Source organism: Elgaria multicarinata, chromosome 21 (assembly GCF_023053635.1).
Source record: "Elgaria multicarinata webbii isolate HBS135686 ecotype San Diego chromosome 21, rElgMul1.1.pri, whole genome shotgun sequence".
Classification (NCBI taxonomy): Eukaryota; Metazoa; Chordata; class Lepidosauria; order Squamata; family Anguidae; genus Elgaria; species Elgaria multicarinata.
Genome location: NC_086191.1, coordinates 10,122,312 through 10,131,267, shown reverse-complemented (window position 1 = coordinate 10,131,267; position 8,956 = coordinate 10,122,312).

Below are 8,956 nucleotides of genomic sequence, written 5' to 3'. Positions count from 1 at the left end.
ACAATAAAAGCCTTTGTGTAGAAAAGCCCAAAGTGTCAGTAGAGTTGAGTAACTCTCCTTAAACAAATGACAAACCAAATTTGCTGACCCCAACAAATTGTGTAAAGAATGATATATTGCTTAATTTTGTATAATGTATCCCTTACAAGTGAGGAGCAGGATTCTAAACTGACAACTGACATCTACGGTGACTTGTGGGGTGCGCCCATGATAAGAGGTAGGTTGAAATTTATTTCAGGAGTCTAGTCCCTGTGTATTGGAATGGAAAGAATATACGGGCGCATCCAGTTTGCGGTTTCTAGTGCTATCTGTTCGACTGTTCTTCCGTGGTGAGCCACACGTGGCGTTTCAATTGACTTTCTACAGTTCATGGGTTGAAATCTCGAGGTGAGTGTTTTTTTCAAAATATTTTATCCTGGCTTTTGGTCTGCAGCTGGCCAAGCAGCAGAGTTATTTTGACAAAGGAGTGATGATCACATGAGATAGTTACATTTAAGTCCAGGACAGACTGTAGGAATCCTCTGCGTTTATGTAGGGCATCAGAAAGGCCTGTTACTGATAGATCAAGGGTTGGATATTCCATTGCCATTCACTCTCTTTAATTATGGGCCAATGAACAGCCAGAGTGCATATTTTGATTGGATGTCAAGTCTCGGGTCTTCTTAGCATGTTTGTATTAACTTGACTGCGAAGTAAGTAGGCTTTATTATGCGAATCAATCAGTCTAACAGTGATACACTTTACAGTCTTTGTCATCTCGTGGCAATTGAATGCTAAGATCTCTGATTAAGTGTGCGCAACACTAAACAGTTTGCCTAAAGAGAAAGTTATTGCAAATCTGAGGCTAGCCTGGCACAGTCTTCACAAAGAGAGAGAGAGTCATAGTCACGAAGACTGCCAAGTGCAAGTGAGAAAGATCAGTAATCAATGCTGGAATGGGTGGAGTTCATATAAGGAAAAAATATTAGCCTTATTAAGACGGTGACAGCCACTTCCTAAGGCTACAGTAAGAACTAAGCAATTACTGAACAAAACATCTTTGAAGTAAATATCCCTGATGCAGCTAATTTTAAATACTAATTAGGGCATTTGGTTGATTTTAAATAATCTCCTGATCTGTCCGTCTCAGCTGCTGGAAAGGGGAAGAACAGGTGACTTTACCAGAAATGGTTGATGGCAGCAGACGATAAACAAGTGAGGTCGTAACATTAAATTGTAGATTTTAAACAAGAAAACTTTCCTATTGGATTAAAATACTCATGAGATTCAAAAGGGTCTTCACATCCCACGCTCATATGGTTGTGGAAATGTTATACACAACCTTCACAAGGGGTTATACCTTTTTGTTTAAAAATAATTTTAAGAGCTGTTTTGTTCTTAAATGTTTTGCATTTTAAATCACGTTTGTATATATGTTCAACAGGGTTAATAATTTTTAACAAAATAAATATTTTTGATAATATCTCTCGAGTTACAAGTTTAGATCTCGCTGTTTAGGGAGGTATTGTCTTAATAATTGCTCATGTGTTCCTTTTCAATTACTGATTGTCCCATTCTGTAAATATGTTATTTAGTGCCTCTGTGGAAGATATTCCAGAACTTGCTGGGCTTACAAATATATCTTTTGACACCTGGAGTTCCTCCTTCCCCCGATCCCATTTTTGTTTGTTGCATAACCAAAATGAAACAGCAAGAGAAGAAGGTACTTAGATGTCCCAGAAGAGAAAATATTCTCAGCTGCCTGAAAAGCTTTTATTATGCCCAACGCGTTTTGCAAAGGACTTGCCTTCAACAGGGACTTTGTATCATTCTCCAAATGTATCGTCACGTTTGGAGAAGTGTAAGCATTCCCTCTGACGAAGGAAAAGTCCTTTCTGTATAGGTCTCAGTTCACAGACGGGATGAGATTTGGGATTATTTTTTTTTTGTAAGGCTGGGTGCTGATTTTGGCCTTATGCCGAGGGCATCTCCTTCACCCCTGAGGTTACTACAAACTACAGAGAACGACCTCTTGGTCACAGCGTCTAGTTTTCCAGAGATGCGCTTCCGGCATCTCTCTTTCTAGAAATGAATGGCTTGGGTGTGGTGCGAAGGGCGGGATGGGGCAGAATCCATGAGAAATCGCTTTTGCGAGCCAGGAGCACAGGTTGGTGCTTGTCACGGGCGCCTACAATTTGTTTGTATATCATGACTCTGATCTTGTATTTGGCTAAAACCCGTGTGGGGTTGTGCAGAAGAGTGCATTTCTTTCCACATTTAATATCCACAAACAAACAATCTAAGCTTATTCAGAAGTTATTAGTAGTACTTTTAAATGATATTTTAAAAAATCAATAGGAAATGATAGTGCACTCAGGGAAATTGCCCTTTCGCTGCATACATGGTTATATGTTACAACCTCTAGTGTGGACAGAACATAGTAGCTTATATACAACTGATCAAGTAGCAGTGCCTGACACCAATGTTGTCATCTTTTTGGCACCAGGTTAAGACCTGCCTTCTACTCCGAAGCACTGAACCAGCATATGCTGGGATTTTAATATCAGTTATTTTGATTACGCCTTGATATCTGATTGTCGCTGTTTAACAATACATTTTAAAACAATTTAAAGTTTTGATGTTGTGTGTTGTAATTTTTGTAAATTGCCCCAAGATAGAATAGAAATAAATAAAAAAATACTGTGTCAGTCTCCTGGCGAACAAGATATTATGATCTCCCATGGAGCTATGGAATAACAGTCAGTATTCTCATAAAACGAGCAATCTAGAAGCCCAGCGGGGAAAGAAAATAAGAGTTTCTAAAGCAGCGGGAGGAAATTTCATCTGGGACAAGAAAGGAGTTGGTCAGGTCACCAGAGGATGCTCCAGTTTAAGTTTTGGGGTGTTTATTTTCACTAGGCCAAAAATTGTTGTGCATGAGGCAGAGCGACAAATTGGAAGCACCTGTGTTTTCACTAGGCCAAAATTGTTGCACATGAGGCAGAGCGATAAACTGGAAGCACCCGTATTTTCACTAGGCCAAAAATTGTTGCGCATGAGGCAGAGCGATAAACTGGAAGCACCTGTATTTTCACTAGGCCAAAAATTGTTGTGCATGAGGCAGAGCGACAAATTGGAAGCACCTGTGTTTTCACTAGGCCAAAATTGTTGCGCATGAGGCAGAGCGATAAACTGGAAGCACCCGTATTTTCACTAGGCCAAAAATTGTTGCGCATGAGGCAGAGCGATAAACTGGAAGCACCTGTATTTTCACTAGGCCAAAAATTGTTGCGCATGAGGCAGAGCGATAAACTGGAAGCACCCTTATTTTCACTAGGCCAAAAATTGTTGCGTATGAGGCAGAGATAAACTGGAAGCACCCTTATTTTCACTAGGTCAAAAATTGTTGCGCATGAGGCAGAGATAAACTGGATGCACCCTTATTTTCACTAGGCCAAAAATTGTTGCGCATGAGGCAGAGATAAACTGGAAGCACCCTTATTTTCACTAGGCCAAAATTGTTGCGCATGAGGCAAGAGATAAACTGGAAGCACCCTTATTTTCACTAGGTCAAAAATTGTTACGTATGAGGCAGAGATAAACTGGAAGCACCCTTATTTTCACTAGGTCAAAAATTGTTGCGCATGAGGCAGAGATAAACTGGAAGCACCCATATTTTCACTAGGCCAAAAATTGTTGCGCATGAGGCAGAGATAAACTGGAAGCCCCCTTATTTTCACTAGGCCAAAAATTGTTGTGCATGAGGCAGAGATAAACTGGAAGCACCCTTATTTTCACTAGGCCAAAATTGTTGCGTATGAGGCAGAGATAAACTGGAAGCACCCTTATTTTCACTAGGCCAAAAATTGTTGCGTATGAGGCAGAGATAAACTGGAAGCCCCCTTATTTTCACTAGGCCAAAACTGTTGCGCATGAGGCAGAGATAAACTGGAAGCCCCCTTATTTTCACTAGGCCAAAAATTGTTGCGCATGAGACAGAGATAAACTGGAAGCCCCCTTATTTTCACTAGGCCAAAAGTTGTTGCGCATGAGGCAGAGCGATAAACTGAAAGCACCCTTACTTTCACTAGGCCAAAAATTGTTGCGCATGAGGCAGAGATAAACTGGAAGCCCCCTTATTTTCACTAGGCCAAAAATTGTTGCGCATGAGGCAGAGATAAACTGGAAGCACCTGTATTTTCACTAGGTCAAAAATTGTTGCGTATGAGGCAGAGATAAATTGGAAGCCCCCTTATTTTCACTAGGCCAAAACTGTTGCGCTTGAGGCAGAGAGATAAACTGGAAGCACCCTTTTTTTCACTAGGCCAAAATTGTTGCGCGTGAGGCAGAGAGATAAACTGGAAGCACCCTTATTTTCACTAGGCCAAAACTGTTGCGCATGAGGCAGAGATAAACTGGAAGCCCCCTTATTTTCACTAGGCCAAAATTGTTGCACATGAGGCAGAGATAAACTGGAAGCACCCTTATTTTCACTAGGTCAAAAATTGTTGCGCATGAGGCAGAGATAAACTGGAAGCACCCTTATTTTCACTAGGCCAAAATTGTTGCACATGAGGCAGAGATAAACTGGAACCCCCCTTATTTTCACTAGGCCAAAATTGTTGCACATGAGGCAGAGATAAACTGGAAGCACCCTTATTTTCACTAGGCCAAAATTGTTGCACATGAGGCAGAGATAAACTGGAAGCACCCTTATTTTCACTAGGCCAAAATTGTTGCACATGAGGCAGAGATAAACTGGAAGCCCCCTTATTTTCACTAGGCCAAAACTGTTGTGCATGAGGCAGAGAGATAAACTGGAAGCACCCTTATTTTCACTAGGCCAAAATTGTTGCGCGTGAGGCAGAGAGATAAACTGGAAGCACCCTTATTTTCACTAGGCCAAAAATTGTTGCGCATGAGGCAGAGATAAACTGGAAGCACCTGTATTTTCACTAGGTCAAAAATTGTTGCGTATGAGGCAGAGATAAATTGGAAGCCCCCTTATTTTCACTAGGCCAAAACTGTTGCGCATGAGGCAGAGAGATAAACTGGAAGCACCCTTTTTTTCACTAGGCCAAAATTGTTGCGCGTTAGGCAGAGAGATAAACTGGAAGCACCCTTATTTTCACTAGGCCAAAATTGTTGCGCATGAGGCAGAGATAAACTGGAAGCACCCTTATTTTCACTAGGTCAAAAATTGTTGCGTATGAGGCAGAGATAAACTGGAAGCACCCTTATTTTCACTAGGCCAAAAATTGTTGCGCATGAGGCAGAGATAAACTGGAACCCCCCTTATTTTTACTAGGCCAAAATTGTTGCGTATGAGGCAGAGATAAACTGGAACCCCCCTTATTTTCACTAGGTCAAAAATTGTTGCGCATGAGGCAGAGATAAACTGGAAGCACCCTTATTTTCACTAGGTCAAAAATTGTTGCGCATGAGGCAGAGATAAACTGGAAGCACCCTTATTTTCACTAGGCCAAAAATTGTTGCGTATGAGGCAGAGATAAACTGGAAGCACCCTTATTTTCACTAGGCCAAAAATTGTTGCGTATGAGGCAGAGATAAACTGGAAGCACCCTTATTTTCACTAGGCCAAAAATTGTTGCGTATGAGGCAGAGATAAACTGGAACCCCCCTTATTTTCACTAGGCCAAAAATGGTTGCGCATGAGGCAGAGATAAACTGGAAGCACCCTTATTTTCACTAGGCCAAAAATGGTTGCGCATGAGGCAGAAATAAACTGGAAGCACCCTTATTTTCACTAGGCCAAAAATGGTTGCGCATGAGGCAGAAATAAACTGGAAGCACCCTTATTTTCACTAGGCCAAAAATTGTTGTGCATGAGGCAGAGATAAACTGGAAGCACCCTTATTTTCACTAGGCCATAATTGTTGCGTATGAGGCAGAGATAAACTGGAAGCACCCTTATTTTCACTAGGCCAAAAATGGTTGCGCATGAGGCAGAAATAAACTGGAAGCACCCTTATTTTCACTAGGCCAAAACTGTTGCGCATGAGGCAGAGCGATAAACTGGAAGCCCCCTTATTTTCACTAGGCCAAAACTGTTGCGCATGAGGCAGAGAGAAACTGGAAGCACCCTTATTTTCACTAGGCCAAAATTGTTGCGCGTGAGGCAGAGCGATAAACTGGAAGCCCCCTTATTTTCACTAGGCCAAAATTGTGCATGAGGCAATGATAAAAAAAAAAAACACTTCTGGAAGCCCCCTTAGTTTTAGTAGGCCTGAGGCCTGCAGAGTGGATTTTGAAGGAAAATTAATGCCATCCTACATTTGTTCTGAATGAGACTTAATTGATCATCCAGGGGGGGAAAAAAGCCATTATCTCTAATACTTTTAGTCATTAAAAAAAATTAGTGTCCCAGCAAGGAAAATGGCCTGCAAGAGACTGTTTGTATGGGCCTCCCCCTCCCTCAGGACTGTTGATATTTCTCTTTTAAGCATCGCATTCATGGTTTTAAGCCAGTTTCCTCCCATTGATCAAATAAAAGCTTCTGTAGAGCCACAGTCCTGTTTGTTTATATATCTATCCATCTGCATGTTTGTCTTAGAGTATCCTTTTGTTTGTTAAGAAATAAATATCTGTTCAGCCATTTAGGTTTTTCTGAGGAGCAGAGTTTGAAGTCAGTTTTCTATAGCAGCCCTGAGTGGCTTCAGCGTTATAATAGCAGCCTTGCAATCATAAATTAGCACGAAGAATGGAGCCATTAAAGACTCAAAACAAAAATAGTGGATTAATAAGTGTAAGGACGACCCATTCCTTGCTGTCTAGTTTTCTTCACCCACCCACCCCACCGTATTCCTGTCATGCTCAGAGTCCTGGAGCTCTTAGAATTAATAAGAATATGAACCCAGGCGTTAAGTTAGATAGCTGCAAAGCTTTGTTTTATATAGACCCTTCTCTGCAGAAAGCCACAAACAAACTCGCTCCAAAATCCCCCATGCCCTGTTGGTCTAGTGTAAATCCTGGGGTGGATTCGCTTGTGATTAATCCAGGGCTTTCTGAAATCCTGGCCTGGATTCGGGAATGGATCTCTCTTCCCCCCCCCCCCAAATTTAAAATCCTCCCACAACCCCCTGCTGCCCAAAAATATACACATTTTGTATTTGAGCTGCTTTTTGAAAAACAAAAACCTGTAATTTTTTCTTTGAATCGAAAGTTAACTTTGAGAGCTTTGGGTGTTGCCTATTTATTTATTTACATTTATATACCGCCCCACAGCCGAAGCTCTCTGGGCGGTTTACAACATTTAAAAATAGTAAACATTAAAAGTATACAATTTTTAAAACACACACACACACACACACACACACACACACACACATAAAAAACAGTATAAAAACAACAGTATCCATTTAAAAACAACAATTGTGGGGTCCATTAAAAACAAACTTAACGTTGTTAAATGCTGTTAAAATGCTGTTAAAAATGCCTGGGAGAAGAGAAAAGTCTTGACGTGGCGCCGAAAAGATAACAATGTTGGCGCCTAGGCCTAGAGAGGCAAAAGAGAATGCAACTTTAATAGTCGTGTAGAAGGAGGCAAATTTGCAGGTGTAGCCCCATTTTTTATTTTCGAACTATATCACTGCACATTTGCCCAGGGGCCTCTGCAAATGGCCACTCAGAGAGCATCAGATGCAGAAGCGACCTCCTTTTCATCCCTGTGTCGTCATGATCGCGCTGTGAGGCAGGCAAGTGAGTTTAAAATGCGAAACTGTGCATGCTCAGAGTATTCCCCCCCCCTTCTTTTTAAATCAGGGATGGTAAACAGTTCTGTGGCTGTTCTAATGGATCAGGAATAGCGATGCAGATTTAAAGCAGGGAACAGTAGTGGGAAAGCTAGGAAAAGGGAAATGTGAGTTGTGTACTTCACAACTGAAGTAATGCGCATGGTTAACTTATGGAACTCACTACCACAAGATGTAGTGATGGCTACCAATCTGGATGGCTTTAAAAGGGGGTTGGATAAATTCCTGGAGGCGATGGCTGTCCATGGCTACTAGCCCTGATGGTTGTGTGCTATCTCCAGTATTCAAGGCAGTAAGCCTGTGTGCCCCAGTTGCTGGGGAACATGGGTGGGAGGGTGCTGTTGCACCATGTCCTGCTTGTTCATCCCTAGCCGACGGCTGGTTGGCCGCCGTGTGAACAGAGTGCTGGACTAGGTGGACCCTCGGTCTGATCCAGCAGGGCTCTTCTGATGCTTTTATGACATCTAAAGGGAGCACATCATTAAATTCAGAATCTAAAATTACCTAGCTGAAGGAGTGCATCAGATTAGCACCACTGTTTACAGTGCTAAATCTCAACTTTGGAATTTAGGATGTAAAACTAGATGAAGTTTGGTACAGGTGCAGAGATAGGGTGGTCATGTGAATTGATTTTTATCTGTACGCCACCCTGAGATCCCAAACGTTTTAATAAATAAGTAAATGTGTTCTACTTTACAGGGGACAGTCCTCTCTTTGAAGGTCTGTCCAATCTTATACTAATGTTTGTCATGTACACCTGGTTCACGGTATTCGTTTTCAACATTATTTTTCAGAGTATGTTCTTTTTTTAAAAAAAACACCCTATAGATCCAGATATCTTATGGTTTTCTGAAAGATAAATTTGCATTCTCCTTATATGTATTTTAAGAGTTTTTAAAATTGTAGTTCAAAAATAATTTTAAGAGCTGCTTCGTTCTTAAATGTTTTGCATTTTAAATCACGTTTGTATATATGTTCAACAGGGTTAATTTTTTACAAAATAAATATTTTTGATAATACAATCTCTCGAGTTACAAGTTTAGATCTCGCTGTTTAGGGAGGTATTGTCTTAATAATTGCTCATGTGTTCCTTTTCAATTACTGATTGTCCCATTCTGTAAATATGTTATTTAGTGCTTCTGTGGAAGATATTCCAAACTTGCTGGGCTTACAAATATATCTTTTGACACCTGGAGTTCCTCCTT